We start from the raw sequence: 19,961 nt of genomic DNA on the forward strand, positions 1-19,961 counted from the left end.
ACCGCAGAGGTAAAAATATAAAAGATATTGTTGTGCATAATGACATCTCAGCCATGAGCAACACGGCTCCACCACATTTTCTGACACGCAAGAAAGGCAACTATCGTTGCCTAGGCTGCACCACTTGTTCCAGTCTAGAGATTGGGGACCATTTTTTTCATCCGAGAACGGGTGACAAAATACAAATCAAATATGCATTGACTTGTAGTACTAAATTCGTGATCTATTATATCAAATGCCCGTGCAGTCTATTGTACATCGGTAAAACGATAAGACAATTTAAAGAGCGCATTGCATTACATCGCTCGAGCATCCGTGCTGCGCTGGAAGGCAAGGGGTCAGACCAGCCCGTAGCTCGCCATTTCAAATTGCACAACCACACTTTACCTTCGCTCAGATATAAGATCATTGATCATATCCCCCCCAACAGGCGAGGTGGTGACAGAGGACAGGCTCTGTTGCAGTTAGAGGCCAGGTGGATACACCGGCTACAGACGGTGCAACCACTGGGTCTTAATGAACAATTGTCTCTCTCTTGCTTTCTGTAATTATTTACTCCACATTATGTTTTATTATTGCGGATTTTTCCCCATTGAGCAACGTGACTCCTTCATTCACAGGATTTGTTCAGCGCTCAGTACATAGCCTAAGCACAGTATTGCCGTTCATTGCATTGGACATTACAGTCTACAGCATGATTTGAATATTGCATGTACTCTGTATACGCTTACAGTGAGCGCCAGTTTGCTGGGGCATTCTGTCTGTTTCTTTTAACTTTATTACATCATTGTTTATATCACCTAGGTGACGGTAATGCACTACGAGTGACACGCCCAGGGGGGTGTCCGGACCCGCCAGCGCTTCGGCGCTCTCATGACGTCACCCGGCACCCGGCGCAGTCACGAATCGGTGGAGGGGGCACCAGGGGTTCATTCACATTTTGTCTGTATAAATGTAAGTATTGTTTCATTCATCTCTTCATGTCTTGATAAAGGACTTCATTGTCCGAAACGTTGGCATAAGACCACCGTGTTGGTGTTTTCTTTCTGAGAATTGTCATGTTGTTTGAGTCCTGAGTGCTTCAGAACATTGTTCATATATCTTTCCTTTGCTAAGGAATAGCAGCACCAGGCACGTTGTCACTCACATGAGTGCAGGATATCTCTTCCCTTATATATATATATATATATATATATATATATATTTCCTTTTTTATTCTATTCCATTGTTGCTTCCTTTATTATCCCTTCTTCTTCCCCTTTCCTCTCAAATAGTGTTCGTGTTTTTAAATATAATAAACCATTAATAGATTGATAGTAATCGTGCATTATTAGGCTGGAAGCCGTGCATTCATTTTTTATGTTTTGTGTTCCCTATCTATTATGTGTGACAGATTTTGCTTAATTTACTTATTTGAAAATAAAATTATCTTTAGTGAATCTCTTGTGATTGTGAGTTATATATTTATCTAACTATTGTGTCATTTGTGACTTACAGAAGTCTATGATGTAAATGCTTCTCTTTATGCTAGTCGTACCTTTTCCTACGACCTTAACAATATTTTCACTCAAGTTACTAACTCCTCCTGCTCAACTTCTTGCCAAATCAGATAGTGTTCTGATTCCATCTGTCCCATTTATCATGAATTTTTTTTTTAGTATTTCTTGTGTAGAACATATGTTTTTCATGCTTCATCGTTTCACTAACCAATGCTCTCCACCCTGCCAATGCTGGGCTTTTAGTTATAAAACCATATTCTGGCTATCATCTCTTTCGCCATTGTGATCAGACTAATAACAAAGGAATAGAGCATTGGTGAGTGATCCCCCCTATTTCTAAACCCAACAGACAAGTTCCGGGATTTAGTTGAGTTATTGCTGGCGTTATCATCCTAATATCATTCCAAACATTTTCCCAAAAGGAGTATATTTTTGGGCAGGCGCACATCATATGGAGGAAATCAGCCTCTGTTGCCTTGCACCTCGGGCATCTATCATCCTCTCTTATTCCAGCCCTATACATGCCCGCTGGAGTACGGTATATTCTATGAAGTGTAAAATAGTGTATTTGTTGATATCTGACCGAAGAGGTTGCCCACTTAATAGACCCCAATACGACTTCCCAGTCTTCCGTCATTATTGAGCCCAGATCCGTCTCCCATTTTATTTTTAATTTCTCCATTGGGGGTAGATGTTGACATATATTTAGAGAATTATACAGGCTAGATACACGACCTCTATTACCCATTCTTTGGAGCATTTTTTTTATCGGAGATTCAGATATTTCTATCATAAGCCCCCCAAATTGGGCTTGAATTGCCTGCCTTAGTTGTAAGTATCTAAAAAAATATTCATTTGGCAAATTAAATTCTCCTTGTAGTTGTCCAAAGGTCTTAAATAGCCCGTTAATGTAGATTTGACCAATAACTATAATATCATTTTGGTACCATATATTGTTGGGAGATAGTTTTTCCAGCTCTCTATATTTTTTATTGTACCTCAATGGTGTTTCAGTGTCTATCCCTGACCATTCATCTGTTAAATGAAGAGTTATCCATATTAGCACAGCCTGACGAAGAATGGGGGGGAAGTTTATATGTAGAAGTTCCTGACAGGAGCAGTGCCAGTGGGGAAACCCGTTGGCCTAACTGTTCTTCGAGATATGCTTGCAATAATGGGTCCTTGAAGTTTTTAGCCCAGCCCACCAGATGTGCCGCTTGGGCTGCCATATAATAGTTTCTTAAATTTGGAAGAGCCAAGCCGCCCTGATTTTTAGGATTGTATAGCGTTTTAATTGCTATACGTGGTGCCTTGTCATTCCATATAAAGGAAACCACTAATTTTTCTATTGCATTAAACACTGTTTTTGGGATATATATGGGCGAGTTCTGCCAGATGTATAGATATTTTGGCTGTATTACCATCTTAAACATGTTTATACGCCCAGTGAGTGTCATGGGTAACTTTTTGCATGTGTGCATACGATCTTTAAATCTATCTGTGACTGGATGAACATTGAGGTCCACATAGCTCTTTGGGCAGGGGGTAATCCATATGCCTAAATATTTAATTTTCTTGGTCCATTTTAGTGGAGATGTCGTGTGCTGATCTACAGGTATGTGCCCCGATATTGGTAATATACTCGATTTGTCCCAGTTGACTCGTAGACCTGAAAAGTCACCGAATCTATTCACCACATCCAGTGTTTGCTGTAGCGATTTCCCAGCATCTTGAAGGAAAAGTAGCACATCATCTGCGTATAAGGCTATAACTTCCTCTATCTCCCCAATTTTAATACCCTTTATTTCTGGATCTGCACGTATCTGGCATGCAAGAGGTTCTATGACTAATGAGAATAGAGCCGGGGACAGGGGACAACCCTGTCTTGTGCCCCGTTTCAATTTAAAGGAGTTTGAAATGTACCCGTTTACAGAGACTCTTGCCACTGGGGATGCATATAACAGTTGAATCCATTTAGTGAATTGGGGGCCGAATGCCAGTTTCCGAAGCACTGCCCACATATAGTTCCAATCCACTGTATCAAAAGCCTTGGCTGCGTCCAAAGACACAACCAAGGCTTCCGACTTTAGGCACTGACCTCTCTGTAAGTGGTAATATAGATGCCGCAAATTTTGGGATGCCGTTCTCTCAGGCATAAATCCTGATTGATCTGGATGTACTATGTTGGTTATTACTGTATTGAGCCGCGTGGCAAGCATTCTAGCCAATATTTTGGCGTCAGTATTTAACAAGGAGATTGGCCTATATGATTCCGGAAGTAGGGGATCCTTGTCTTTTTTAATTATTAGTATAATCAGTGCCTCTGACATAGAATCCGGGAGGGAGCCCCATTCTAATAATATGTTGAAAATCTCTGTAAGGTATGGAACAAAGAAGTCTGCAAATTTTTTATAGACTTCAGCAGGAATTCCATCCCTTCCAGGAGCCTTAGAGGCCGGAAGAGATGCGATCGCATGCGCTACCTCTTCCCTGGTGAACGGGGATTCTAACAGGTCCGAGTCTACCTCAGAGAGAGATGGCATAACTATTGACCTCAAGTACTCCTCTACCTGGTTTTCATCAAGTACCTGCCCGGAATCATATAGATCTGAGTAGTACCCCAAAAAGACCTCTACCATTTCCCCTGCCGTATAGCATATTTCCCCCTGGGGATTTTTAACGCTAGAGATTATATTATTGGCATTTTCGCCTTTGGCCAAAAATGCCAATTGACTGCCCCCCACGTCTGACTCATAATACTGCCTATGTCTGGAGAACTGCATCTGCCTCTTTGTTTTATCATATAGATATTCCACCCACTCCTGTTTTACTTCCATTAACTGTATTCTTATACTGCCATTCCCCGAGCTAATGTATTCCCGTTCAAGCTGCTGGTATTTATTCACCAACTCGTCTTCCTCTTTCTTTCCCTTTCTTTTTATTTCTGCAAACTTTTTGATGAATGTCCCCCTCATCACTGCTTTTAATGCATCGTGTTTAATGTCGATGTTGGGGTATTGCCTATTATCTATAACATAGCCCTCCCACTCATTTGCCAGGCCATTATCTATACCCATTAGTTCCAGCCAAAAGGGATTTAATTTCCAGGCCACTTCTCCACAATCCAACGTTAAATCAATGGTCAGATAAATGGGGGAGTGGTCTGAAATCCCCTGTGCTAAATATTTTATATCAATAACTGCAGGAGCCAATATGGGGGATATCAGGGCAAGATCTATTCTTGAAAAGGTGTTGTGTGTGGGTGAGTAACATGAGAACTGTAGCGTGTCTTGATTCCTTTGCCTCCAAATATCTATCAGGCCCATTTCTCCTATTAGTTTTGAGAAAGGGGTAGGGACGCCTTTATTTGGAATACTCATTCTTACTCCTTTCTCTTTCCACCTATCTACAGTTTTACACATAACATTATTAAAATCACCCATACATATTATCGGAATTTCGGGATACTCTGCTATAAATCTTAACCGCTTATGCAGCACATTTTTTATATGGCGGCGGGATGTAAACCGCCATTATATAAAGGGGTTTATAGTTTATAATGGCTTTGAGAAATACATATCTACCTTTAGTATCTACCAGACTTTTTTCAACTCGAAAATTCAGATTTTTTTTTTACCAGCACTGTTACACCTCTGGCATTCTGGGTAAAAGTTGAATGAAACACGGGGCCAATCCAAGGCTTTTTTAATGCCCTGACCTTGTCTCCGTGTAAATGTGTCTCAGATAGACAGATTATATCTGCGGAATGTTTATGAACTTGAGACATCACAAGAGATCTTTTAACCTTATTGTTTAGACCCCTGACGTTCCAACTCATAATATTCAATCCTTGTATTCGTTTAGCCATACTCATAGTACACTGTTCTCATTTTGATTGATAGTCATGATAGGGAAAAAAAAAAAACAATACCATGATATCCTGCAATTTGAATTTCAACATTTTTCTTAATGACCACAGACCTCCACGGACCATAAATAATACCAAAAAAAAAAAAAAAAGAAGGAAGACACATATAAACAACATATACAAAATTCATCAACATCCTAAAAGACTTGTATTCCTCCGCTCCCACCCTAACCCACCCTGTATAACCTCAAGACCAGAGGAATACCTAACTCCCTTAATAGTAGCTACACTTTCTAACCCTTTAGGGGGCTCAGGGAACAATCTCCCACCTCTATCAGTAACATACTCGCACTCCCCCAATAGGTTATCTTTACTTATTTCCCTGGTGAGAGAAAAAAAAATCATTTAAATAGACCATTAGCTATCTTCCCATATTCTTTAATTAACCTTTTTCAAAGGCCTTTTGACCTTGAGTTTGTCTTGTATATTCCCTAATCTAACATAAATATTATAACACTCAAAAATGTGAATATAAAGGATAATAAGTGAAGACGGAGAAGAAGATAAAGCACACTGCGATTAGCCTTGTTAGGCCATATATCGGATTGAGTCTCCTATATTACATCTCCCAGACTATGAATCTGGCTTAAAGACTGTATTCAACCACAATCCTGACTGTGTATACACTCAAACTGACATATATATTGTAACGCTCAAAAAATGTGAATATAAAGGATAGTAAGTGAAGACGGAGAAGATAAAGCACACTGCGATTAGCCTGATTAGGCTAATCAGGCGGACTGTGGGTGACTATCCTTGCTCTCATCGCTACATTGTGGTACCTTGATTTTTAATGATATATGTTTTACCATAATATCCAAAGGTTTTAGAAAATTATCCTTTTAATAAATGATTTAAATTCACACCTGTTGCATGTTTTGAGTGAGCGCGGTCTCAACCCCCTTTTCTTTTTGTGTATACACTCAAACTGACATATATATTGTAACGCTCAAAAAATGTGAATATAAAGGATAGTAAGTGAAGACGGAGAAGAAGATAAAGCACACTGCGATTAGCCTGATTAGGCCATATATCGGATTGGGTCTCCTACATTACATCTCCCAGACTATGAATCTGGCTTAAAGACTGTATTCAACCACAATCCTGACTGTGTATACACTCAGGAAAAAGGGGGGTCGGTCACCGAGGTGTCCTGTAGGGGCGCCTAGGATGGGTTGTCCCGCTGGAGCAGCGGTCTCTAAGCTTTGGGAAGTCTGACCCAAAAAAAGATATACAAAAAGAAAAGGGGGTTGAGACCGCGCTCACTCAAAACATGCAACAGGTGTGAATTTAAATCATTTATTAAAAGGATAATTTTCTAAAACCTTTGGATATTATGGTAAAACATATATCATTAAAAATCAAGGTACCACAATGTAGCGATGAGAGCAAGGATAGTCACCCACAGTCCGCCTGTTTAGTGTCCTGTGTCCGTTCCTATGATGTCTCCAGATAAACGTCCCATAAGATAACCAATTGCAGGGAAACTTGAAATTAGGAGAGATGCTGATCTCCAACCCAGGGAGCGCCTGATGTTGTGAGGTGCTCTACCTGGTGTGCTTGTATGTAATGCCCTTAGGTTCCTGGATGTGGGAATGGTTCTGGAGACTGGTCCGGTTCAGGGAAAGTGCAAAGTGGGCGTCTGGGTAGTGGTAGGTGTCCTTGCTCTGCTCCACCAACGCGTTTCGCTCAGAGGCTTTTTCAAGGTGATACCTGGGGTACCTACTATCAGTGTTATATACCCTCTACATTAGGGGAAAACGATTAGCACCTGTTGCATGTTAATTAAAAATACCAATGGTTTAAGCAAAATGTTTATATAATTATATTAATCAAAATAGGAGACAGAACCACATCCCAATATACCTTTATCGTTCGAAAACGAGTGGTGGGGGATGTGAAAAAACTTAATAAAACATATAAAGTTGCACAGTCCGTTTCCGGACATCCGGTTCCGTCATTTCCGGGCAGAATGAACCGCATATGCGTTCCAACAACATAGGACGCAGTATTTCATCATTTGGGCTGTTTCTGCCCTTTACTAAGATGGTGGATTTTACACTTCCGGTTTGGGCACAGCGGAGCTGGACGCTACTCCAGGCTCCATTTATGCTGGGGGAGCGAGTGTTGCCTTATAAATTGTTCCCTCACTTTTGGGGAATCGAGTACTTAGATATCCTAGGTTCCGTTACTTAGTATAGTAATTTAGCATCCCTTATTGCTGGAGCGCATATACGATTTTACAAATTAATATAACACTGTACAGACGGATCAATACAGATAAAATTTGTTGAATCAAAATGGAACTAATTTGTAATTGAGGTATCGATTACAGACGAGTCACAAACCAAAAAATTTAATAATTTGTCTCAAAGTAGTGACATCATGATTATAGTACAAGATTGTATCGGCTTATACATAGTGGTAAACAGAAATTGAGAAATAAATAAAGAATACACAGATATACATATAGAGATCAGGAAAACAGGGTCAGATGTATAGGGAGATATATTAGATATATATGGGGATAAACAAATGTTGGATCTCTAGGATCATCATATATATAGCGAATATTTTTTGCATATTGTTATTTCATGTACATATCATTTGTATGTGAAGAACAGTCAGCAGTGTTTTTACATATTCGTAATAAAGATATTTTTATTTATTCAGTTTCACTTTTGTATCTTGTATTGCACCGTTCACCTTAGTGATCATTATGTGTTGATAATTTGGGATGATAATTTTCAAAAAATGGATGGAGGGGACATATTCCCCCCCCCCCCCCCCCCCCCTCCTCTCTCAGTATATTCACTCATAGACATTTAAATACCCCAAAAATGGAAGGAATAAAATATAAACTGAGATAAACTGGGGAGAAAAGGAGCAGAGGAAGCACAAAAAGAGTGGAGTATCTAAATCACTGTGTTCAATTCTACGGCTTCATTAAGCCCCCCCGGGTGTATGGAGTCCATTCTGTACATCCAATACACCTCTTGTCTGCACAGAGTTTTGTATCGATCTCCTCCACGTGGGGTTCTTTTCACGTGTTCCAAGCCTACTAGTCTAAAGGGGCATACACACGTAGAGATCTGTGCTAAGCAATTTTGCTAAGCTATTTTGCTAAGCAATTTTGCTGGTGTCATGATCTCCCATGGGGAGCACATACACATGCAGAGATTTGTGCTAAGTGATTTTGCTAAGCGATTTTGCTAAGCAATTTTGCTTAAGCAAAAAAAGTCAGGATAATGGTTCAGAATGAGAGATTGTGATCAGTATCTCTCATTCTGTACACAAAGAGAGATTTGCAGTCATTTACTAAGCAATCTGACTAGATTGTGACTGCATGCACTGACTTAGTTAGCAAGAGATATTTAATCTCTCGGAGCATACACACAGAGAGTTCTGTGCTTACTTCCTAAGCAATCTAGTCAGATTGCTTAGAAAATAGCACAAATTTGCTCCGTGTGTACACCCCTTTAGGCTCTTAGGGTCTCCTTCATGATGTTCATGAAAGTGACGAGAGACGCCAAATTATCAACACATAACACACAAATTATCAACACATAATGATCACTAAGGTGAACGGTGCAATACAAGATACAAAAGTGAAACTGAATAAATAAAAATATCTTTATTACGAATATGTAAAAACACTGCTGACTGTTCTTCACATACAAATGATATGTACATGAAATAACAATATGCAAAAAATATTCGCTATATATATGATGATCCTAGAGATCCAACATTTGTTTATCCCCATATATATCTAATATATCTCCCTATACATCTGACCCTGTTTTCCTGATCTCTATATGTATATCTGTGTATTCTTTATTTATTTCTCAATTTCTGTTTACCACTATGTATAAGCCGATACAATCTTGTACTATAATCATGATGTCACTACTTTGAGACAAATTATTCAATTTTTTGGTTTGTGAATCGTCTGTAATCGATACCTCAATTACAAATTAGTTCCATTTTGTTTCAACAAATTTTATCTGTATTGATCCGTCTGTACAGTGTTATATTAATTTGTAAAATCGTATATGCGCTCCAGCAATAAGGGATGCTAAATTACTATACTAAGTAACGTAACCTAGGATATCTAAGTACTCGATTCCCCAAAAGTGAGGGAACAATTTATAAGGCAACACTCGCTTCCCCAGCATAAATGGAGCCTGGAGTAGCGTCCAGCTCCGCTGTGCCCAAACCGGAAGTGTAAAATCCACCATCTTAGTAAAGGGCAGAAACAGCCCAAATGATGAAATACTGCGTCCTATGTTGTTGGAACGCATATGCGGTTCATTCTGCCCGGAAATGACGGAACCGGATGTCCGGAAACGGACTGTGCAACTTTATATGTTTTATTAAGTTTTTTCACATCCCCCACCACTCGTTTTCGAACGATAAAGGTATATTGGGATGTGGTTCTGTCTCCTATTTTGATTAATATAATTATATAAACATTTTGCTTAAACCATTGGTATTTTTAATTAACATGCAACAGGTGCTAATCGTTTTCCCCTAATGTAGAGGGTATATAACACTGATAGTAGGTACCCCAGGTATCACCTTGAAAAAGCCTCTGAGCGAAACGCGTTGGTGGAGCAGAGCAAGGACACCTACCACTACCCAGACGCCCACTTTGCACTTTCCCTGAACCGGACCAGTCTCCAGAACCATTCCCACATCCAGGAACCTAAGGGCATTACATACAAGCACACCAGGTAGAGCACCTCACAACATCAGGCGCTCCCTGGGTTGGAGATCAGCATCTCTCCTAATTTCAAGTTTCCCTGCAATTGGTTATCTTATGGGACGTTTATCTGGAGACATTATAGGAACGGACACAGGACACTAAACAGGCGGACTGTGGGTGACTATCCTTGCTCTCATCGCTACATTGTGGTAACTTGATTTTTAATGATATATGTTTTACCATAATATCCAAAGGTTTTAGAAAATTATCCTTTTAATAAATGATTTAAATTCACACCTGTTGCATGTTTTGAGTGAGCGCGGTCTCAACCCCCTTTTCTTTTTGTGTATACACTTAAACTGACATATATATTGTAACGCTCAAAAAATGTGAATATAAAGGATAGTAAGTGAAGACGGAGAAGAAGATAAAGCACACTGCGATTAGCCTGATTAGGCCATATATCGGATTGGGTCTCCTACATTACATCTCCCAGACTATGAATCTGGCATAAAGACCGTATTCAACCACAATCCTGACTGTGTATACACTTGAACTGACATATATATTATAACACTCAAAAATGTGAATATAAAGGATAGTAAGTAAAGACGGAGAAGAAGATAAAGCACACTGCGATTAGCCTGATTAGGCCGTATATCGGATTGAGTCTCCTATATTACATCTCCTAGACTATAAATCTGCCATAAAGACTGTATTCAATCGCAATCCTAACTGTGAATGCACTCAGACTGACATATATATTATGACACTCAAAGATATGAATATAAAGGATAGTAAGTGAAGACGGAGAAGAAGATAAAGCACACTGCGATTAGCCTTGTTAGGCCATATATCGGATTGAGTCTCCTATATTACATCTTCCAGACTATGAATCTGCCATAAAGACTGTATTCAACCACAATCCTGACTGTGTTCACACAAAAACTGACATATATATTATGACACTCAAAGATATGAATATAAAGGATAGTAAGTGAAGACGGAGAAGAAAATAAAGCACACTGCGATTAGCCCTTTTAGGCCATATATCAGATTAGAACTCCTACATTACATCCCCCAGACTATGGGCCTTATTTTGGTTCATTCTTTCTGACAAAATCCTTCTTAGATGGACAAAACCATGGCCCTTATTCTGATCGGTGCGGATATTCCCGCATTCTTACGGTGCGGTCCGCACGCCACGGTGTTTTCCCGCGTGCGGCCATCGTCCGTAGAAACGCCCACGTGTCCTCCGCATTCGGACGGACTCACTCTTTAAGAACAGGGCGTGTTTACGGACGACATACAAAGCATGCGTGTGCGGGAGAAACACTCCGATTCGGCACGGTATTACAGAGTATTACAGAGTATGCTCGGGAATACCGCATCCGAACGGGAGCCAAGCGGTGCTACCGCACGTAAGCGGAGTATTTACGCCAAACAACCCACTATTATGTATATTCTGCAATACATCACATGACCCACTTATTCAATTACCTATCCTCATAAAAAAAATGCTTATTTGGAATTGGAATCAATTAGATTCCAATATATCCTTACAAGCATGCCTAACACATGCATTGCACACATTAACCCTTACAGCAATTGAAGTGCAATGGTTTCAATTAAAGCACTGACAAGCGTCCTATTAGTGAGTAATGAGTAAAGGAGTCGATTCTATTGGGTTCAGGTGTTAATGCTTGTAGTCATTAGGCGGTACGTTCGCCTACCGCATGAACGAGTGGTGTCCGCAAAGCAATAGTACACTTGTGGACACCGCACATTTCTGCCCTTTTTGATCGCGTGCATTCGGAGTGGTTTCCGAATGTACGCCCCCCAACATAAGTGTACTCCCCCGTGTCCGCCCATGTTTCCGCCCCGTTTTGCCCACTTTGAAACTACGCCCATGTGTCATTCCGCATGACGCCCATAATCCGCCCCTATTTCCCGACTGATAGCGGTGAACAGTTTTGGACGGGATTTGCCCGAACTGGTACCGAGTCAAGGCGTGGCACATGCGCGTAGCGTTCTCCACGCATGCGCAGACGCCATAAAGACGCGATCCGTAAGTACGCGGTAAAGTCCGCGTCAATCAGAATAAGGGCCCATGTGCACTGCAGGGGGGGGGGGGCAGATGTAACATGTGCAGAGAGAATTAGATTTGGGTGAGTAATTTTGTTTCTGTGCAGGGAAAATACTGACTGCTTTATTTTTACACTGCAATATAGATCTCACTTTGAAGTAAAACCCCACCCAAATCTAATTCTCTCTGCACATGTTACATCTGCCCCACCTGCAGTGCACATGGTTTTGCCCATCTAAGAAGGATTTTGTCAGAAAGAATGAACCAAAATAAGGCCCTATAATCTGGCGCATAAAGTATATTCAACCACAATCCTAACTGTGTACACTCAGAAACTGACATATATATTATAACACTCAAAAATGTGAATACAAAGGATAGTAAGTGAAGACAGAGAAGAAGATAAAGCACACTGATGATTAGCCTTGTTAGGCCATATATCGGATTAACTCTCCTATATTAAATCTCCCAGACTATAAATCTGGCATAAAGACTGTGTTCACCCGCAATCCTTACTGTATCTCCAGATAAGACACTCAAGAGTGAATATAGAGATTAATAAGATAGAAAGGAGAGAAATATAAAACACACTTTGATCGGCCTTTCTGGGCCTCTCATAGACAATCTGAGCGGGAAATATACATTCATATAAGTAAGTAATTAAAAAGAGAAAAAAAAAAAAAAACCCCAATGATAATAAGAATTCTGTTATCCCCTATAATGGTGCTGCTTTCAGCACTGTACACGGAGTTGAGTCTCCACCCATTTTTCAGCTTCTGCTGCACTGGTAAAGAAATGAGTTGAGTTCTCATAGATAACTCTCAGTCTAGCAGGAAACTGCATTGAGTATTGTATGTTTTTATCTCGCAGCTTGCGTTTAACCTGCAGGAAACTGGCGCGGTTCTTCTGTACCTCAATAGCAAAATCAGGATATAGAGATACTGGGTGATTATCGTACAATAGCTCGCCTTTCAGGCGAGCCTGGCGTAGCGCAATGTCTCTATCTTTAAAATGTAGAAAGCGAACAATTCGAGTTCTTGTGGGAGCACCAGGTTTAGGCGCTCCTCCCGGTATTCTGTGCGCCCGCTCCACCGTGAACTGTTGGGAAAACACTTCCTTAGTGAATAACTGTGTCAGCCAGCCTTCGGCACGTTCTGGGAGGCCTACTATGCGGATATTATTCCGCCTCAGTCTTCCCTCCATATCTGAGAGCTTAGTTTGAATAGTTACAACTTGATTAGAAAGCTCTTCAACTTTCTTTGTTAAAGGGGAGGTAACATCTTCCAGCTGTGATATACGATTTTCCGTTTCAGTTACTCTTTCCCGCATTTTTTGCATATCTTGTCTGAGTAAAGAAACGTCTATCTGTACTTGACCAATTTTTTCCGTGACCCTTTCTTCTGATTTAACTATTGCTTGTATTATTTGCTGTGTGGATTGAGCTGGCTCGTTAATGGAGCTATCTATTTCACCGTGTGGAGCTGGTGAACTTGGGACACTTTGTACATTGGATCTAGAGGACTGCGTGCTGCGTGCATATTTTTCAAGCTTTGCAGCAGCTGCCGCTGCTGCGGCACTGGTTTTCCCCATTACTCAGTTATTATACCGTACAGAGTCCAGAGGAGAAAGAACGGCTTATGTGCTTTATAAAGAAGACAATGCAGTTTGCAAATATACTCCTTTAAATCTGTTAACTTTAGCTGCTCGACTGACCATATGCTGCAGGTTTAGAGATAGAAGTCAATCACTACTTTTAAAGAAAAGGGGGGAGTCCCAAAGTACTTTAGACAGTCCTTACCCTATATCGGGAAAAATTCTGTGTACCCCACTTTCTTTGATCTCCTTATATTCTCCCTTTAGCCCACAAACCAACAGGAAGCCTCCTAATCTGCAGGCTGTTGAGGCCTCTAGCTTCTGGCACCTACACCTGAACTCACAGGTCTATAGGCAGCTTTATCAGAAGGGAGGAAGGGGCCAACTTCACCCACAGTGCATGTTATATTGTGGGGAGAGAGAGAGAGAAGACAGGCTGCCCAACAGTCACAGCCCACATCCAGGGGGTACCTTTATAGCGGTTTCACCGCTTATGTCACTGCCAGCATGCGCCCAGCATCCACGGAGAAGTCTCTGCTGTGCTACGGCAGGCACCTCAATATTGCCAGGGGGGGGGGGGAGAGGAGATTCCTTGCAGCCGTCAGTAATACCGGGGAGATGAGAGGAACTGCCTTGCGACTGTCAATGTTGCCGGGGGGAGGAGAAGAGCTGCCTTGCAGCAGTCGGTGTTGCCGGGGAGGGGGGAGAAATTCCTTGCGGCAGACCTGCCACTCACCGCAGTCAGTATTGCCAGGGGAGGAGAGGGGCTGCCTTGCCGCAGTGAGTATTCAGGGTAGGATGGAGAGACTCCTTTCGGCAGACCCGTCGCTCACAGCACTGCCACCCGCCTGCTCACTCCTGCCTGCCGTCAGAGCGCCCCCGCCGGAAGTGAGGTGTGCGGTCTTCGGTGAAGCCTGTCACAGACCCGGCGCTCAGCTCCACTCCAGCCGCTGGTCGTCCGCGCTGAACACTCCGTCTGGACCTTCGCTCTGGGCAAGTAGGGGATACTTTCTTTATCCCAGCATACGATTCTTCATGGGGTTTCACCAGGGAATTTACAGGATTTATGCCGGATTTGTTGAGGGAGCTGCAGCGTGCTGCTGCTACTCCATGTCACTCTAAGCCACACCCCCTTTCTCTAAGCATTTCACTCAAGTATTACTTGCTTTCAAGAAGTTGTGGCGCACATAATCAGATTCCCACATTGTGAGTCCGAGTGGCAGGACCTTAAGGTGGCTTTCTATCGGCTCTCAGCATTCCCAAAGGTGCTGGGAGCCATAGATTGCACCCATATTGGGCTTCAGGCACCGCACGTGAGGGGACATGTCTACGTCAATCGGCATGGGCGTCACTCTCTGAACGTACAGGTGGTATGTGATGCTAACCTAAAAATACTCAGTGTGGTTGCAGGCTACCCAGGGAACTGCCATGGTGCCTATATTCTGCGGCACTCAGCCCTCTGGGACCAATTCCAGGACCACCAAATGCCAGAGGGCTGGCTACTTGGTAAGTACATTTTAATATATAGAAATGTGTAGTGCTACAATGTGTTCATTTACATACTAAACAATAATTACACTCCTGTGTAGTGTCCCAATAGTGTGTAAACTTTACCCAAAAATGTATCTAACCCTCAATCACTTTTAAAGCTGATGCCAGTTTTCCTAAAATATGGGTATGCTTGTTTGTAAAACGATGAATATCCAACAGTTAGTGTACCCTGTACTATAGTGCCTGTTTCATTAACTCTAAAGTGGCACTTTAGTGTGTAGTATCTTCTGTTATGTCCAATATATAGGTGCAAACAGTCCCTCTCCTTTACCAGACTTCTTTCAATATTGGTGTTGTCCCCCTTGCTCATGTAAAACCAATGCACATATGTTACCATTTACTGTACTGACCTCATCTTTTCTGTAAAGGTGACTCAGGATATGGGTGGTGTCTTCCGTGGCTCGTGACACCTCTGCATTCCCTGGAAGGCCCTGCACAGCACTGCTATAACGATCCACACGTTGCCACCCGCAATGTTGTGGAACGCACCTTCGGGGTGCTGAAAAGTCATTTCAGGTGTTTGGACAGGTCATCAGGTATCAAGTGTAGGATTTTCCAGCCCTAGAGATGAACAATGGTCGAAGGGGCTGCTGAGCTAGGAGATTGTCCATGCTCCTGTATGTTTAAGTAAAAGTTAATTATGCAGCTCTGCGCTCACCCTCTATTTAAGCTGTGGTGGGTGTGAGTGGTCAGTTACCACATTTGTTGTGGATAATGAATGCTGCATAGACTGGAGTGTGTACAAAATGTTTATTCTAGACAATAAAATTGCATATACAAATATTTAATGGTACTATGTATACTGACTGAGGGTCAACCATGCAGGGATGGTCTGCAAGGAGGGGAAGGGGATGTCAAGTCGGTACAGCTCTCACTTGAACTGGGTAGTGTCTGCTGAACGATCATGCACTAAGTTTGGGTGGGGGGTGGGGGGGGATGCCACACTCAGTGGTTGGGCAATACGCAGAGGTGAGTAGGGGATGCGGTGAGGAAAAGTCCACTCGTCTGCAGCCGAGTTCAAAGTACATCTGCAGCCTCCAACCAATCCCATGCTGGCACTTGTATAAGTGACGTCCCCTAGATCCAATCATCGTATCAGGGGCGGGACAGGCATCCCCATAAAGATCTGACCTGATACACCAATGTGCATTCTTGAAAAAGGCCGGATCGCGGCCGAAACGCGTTGGTAACCTGTACAACATCACCACCACACTGACCCACAAAGTCTCCTCCTCCACCCAGAGAAGTTGAGCTCATAATTGGTCAGCAGACACTACCCAGTTCAAGTGAGAGATGTACTGACTTGACATCCCCTTCCCCTCCTTGCAGACCACCCCTGCATGGTTGACGCTCAGTCAGTATACATAGTACCATTAAATATTTGTATATGCAATTTTATTGTCTAGAATAAACATTTCGTACACTCTCCAGTCTATGCAGCATTCATTATCCACAACAGATGTGGTAACTGACCACTCACACCCACCACAGCTTATTTAGAGGGGGAGTGCAAAGGTCATCAGGTATACTGCTTTAACACCCAGCAAAAGTAGTGATGATTGTCCAGGCTTGCTGCATGTTGCACAACATTGTCCTTTCCCAACCACGTTATGTGGAGGATGGCACTGCAGCAGTCGTGCAGGAAGCTGAAACTACCCAACCTACGGTAGTTAGGGGTATGCAGAGGGAGCGATCTGATGCGTAGGGAGATCATAAGGCGCTATTTCTCAGGTAATTGCATTTCTAAACTAACATTCCATGTACCTTTGGTGTAAGTGTGTTTACATACCATAAACCATTTGCCATGCATTCTCACCAATATTTAGGGGAGTAGTCAGAAGCCAATGAAAGAAGCTGCTTAACCTGAGGCATTCCTTGGTGATTACATGCTGGTAAGTACATTTTGTCAATGCTGTATGCAATTTTAAAAAATGGCCAAACCCACTAAAATAAATTCAACACCCTAACTGCACATTAGCATACATGTGCAGTTGTTATAAATAAACATTAGGAAAGAATAAACAGACACATTTTACTGTAAAGGAACGTCTTTACTAATGGAAAAAATATTTTACGTCCTTTTACTGGGCCATACAGTGTCACAAAAATATTCCTAATGAGACAAGTGTATAAGAACAACAATACACATGTGCAACTTGTACTATAATTTTTTAGGTACCTGTGCACGTGCACATCCCCCCCTTTGCCCCTGACCCCAGCCCACCCCTGGTTCGCACACTCTTACGTGGTGGTGAAGTGGGTGATCCACTCAGTGGTGTACTTGACACACTACTAATAGTGGATGTAGTTGCTCCTAATACATTAAATTCTTGAGTATTTAACTGTGCCTGCATGGCAATCAAGGCATTGGTCTGTGCTGATATAGCTTGTGTTTGACCATGTACACTTTCAGTTAAGATGGCTATATTATTGTTATGTACCCATAGGGCCTGACTAATTTCGGACAGACGGGTGTCCAGAGTGGTAGCCATTCTGACTTATGTGCCCACACTTACACGGACACTGGTGGTCATTTTTTTTAGTTGTTGGAATATGTTTCTTAGATAGCCTTGCATATTGCCCATTTGATGGCTTTGCATTGCCATGAATTCTATCTGTTTGTTTTTAAATGTATGCAATGACCGTGCTACCTCTTCTGGGGTTGATGGTGTGTGGGATGATTGAGTGGGTGTGGGTTGGTGGGGAGTCACCACAGTTGGTTCTGTTGTTATGCTTCCCCAGCAGCCGGTCATATACAGGGACTATAGCGTGGACAAGTGCCGCATTTCCTCATAGGAAAACCGCACCTTACGGCCACTTTGGGTGTGGCCACTTTCTGCTTCCTCCTCCACCTGCTCTGCGGCCATGTCCCCCTCCTCATCTAGGGCAGGCTCACCCTCCTCACCTACATCTTCCTCCACCTCAGGCCAGTCAACATCAGACATGTGGGCCTCCTGCTCCTCCTCCTCGGACTGTGTGCTGAACAGGTCCTGTGTGAATGGATGAGATTGGGATGCAAGAGGGTCCTCCAACTCCTCCTACTGAGCCTGCTCCTCCAGGGTCCAGGCTGGCCCAGGCCTTGATGTGGCCATGCTGCACACTGCTGCCTCTCCCTCTCACACTGCTGCCTCTCAGTGTGCCTCTGCTGCCTCTCCCCCTGGCTCCTCTAGCACTGCTGCTGCCTGAGACTGTCTCTCTGCTCCCTCTGCCACCTGCACTCCTCTCCCAGACATCACTCCTCTCCTCTCCATGCTCCTTTCTACCATTCAAAGGTCAAAATGGTGCCTGTGACCCTTTATATAGGGGGTGTGATGCATATTGTATGGGACTTAGGTGGGCCAATAGGTTAGGGTTTTTTTTGGCATGCAGAGGCAGTGTTGTATTTCGCATTCTGGTTGGTCATAAAGTGGCACATGACCAGCGGGGGAAATCGCACATTTATGTGTCATAAATTCGCATCACATCGCACCACATCGCATCTCTTCGCACTTTACCGCACTTTTTCGGTGCATTTTTGCATCCCGTTAAATAATCGGTTTTGGAGGATAAAAATGTGAATTGAAAAAGTGCGATATGGTGCGATAAGGTGCCATTTCAAAATGTTACTAAAATTCGCATTCTATTAAATGTCACCCTAAATCTTTGAGGATGAGATTGCAGAAAAAAATTGAACTACTTGTGTAATATAGTTATTTTCTCATGTGCTTTACTCATGATTCAAGATTATTCATAACGGAGAGGTTTTCTTTGGATCTGTATAAATTATTATTCCACTTAATACCAGAAGAATAAGAAACAAAGTACAAATTGTAAGAATAAAAGCCATCTAAAATAATAATTGGTCTAAAGATATTTTCAGCACTAAAAAAATAACTTTAACCCCTTCCTGACACAGCATGTTTTTGCCTTCCTGACAGAGCCCTTTTTTTCAAATCTGACATGTATCACTTAAGTGGGGATAACTTTTTTTTGCTTTTACTTATCCCAGTGATTTTGAGATTGTTTTTTCGTGACACATTGTACTTCAAGTTAGTGGTAAATTTTCGTCGATACAGTCTGTGTTTTTTTGTGAAAAATACCAAAATGTCGGAAAAAAATGGAAAATTTAGCAATTTGCAAAATGTTAAATTTTCTGCTTGTGAGACAAATAATCATACCACTCAAAATAGTTAATAACTAACATAGACCATATGTCTACTTTATGTTTCCATCATTATTTCAACTTCCTTTTAATTTTTTTGGACACTAGGAGACTTACAATATGAATAGCAAATTTTCAAATTTTCAAGAAAATTTCAAACACTGATTTTTTTAGGGACCAGTTCAGTTCTGATGTGACTTTGAGGGACTTGTATGTGAGACACCCCCATAAATGATGCCATTTCAAAAACTGCACCCCTCACAGTATTCAAAACAGCATTTTGGAAGTTTGTTAACCCTTTAGGTGTTTCACAGGAATTAAAACAAAGTGTAGGTGAAATTTCAAAATTTCATTTTTTTTGCAGATTTGCAATTTTAATACATTTTTCTAAGGAACACAGTAGATTTTACTAGAGAAATGTGACTAAAAATTGATTCCCCCAATTCTTTTGTTTT

The sequence above is a fragment of the Crinia signifera genome, chromosome 2 (genome assembly GCF_055691185.1).
Source record: "Crinia signifera chromosome 2, ASM5569118v1, whole genome shotgun sequence".
NCBI lineage: Eukaryota > Metazoa > Chordata > Amphibia > Anura > Myobatrachidae > Crinia > Crinia signifera.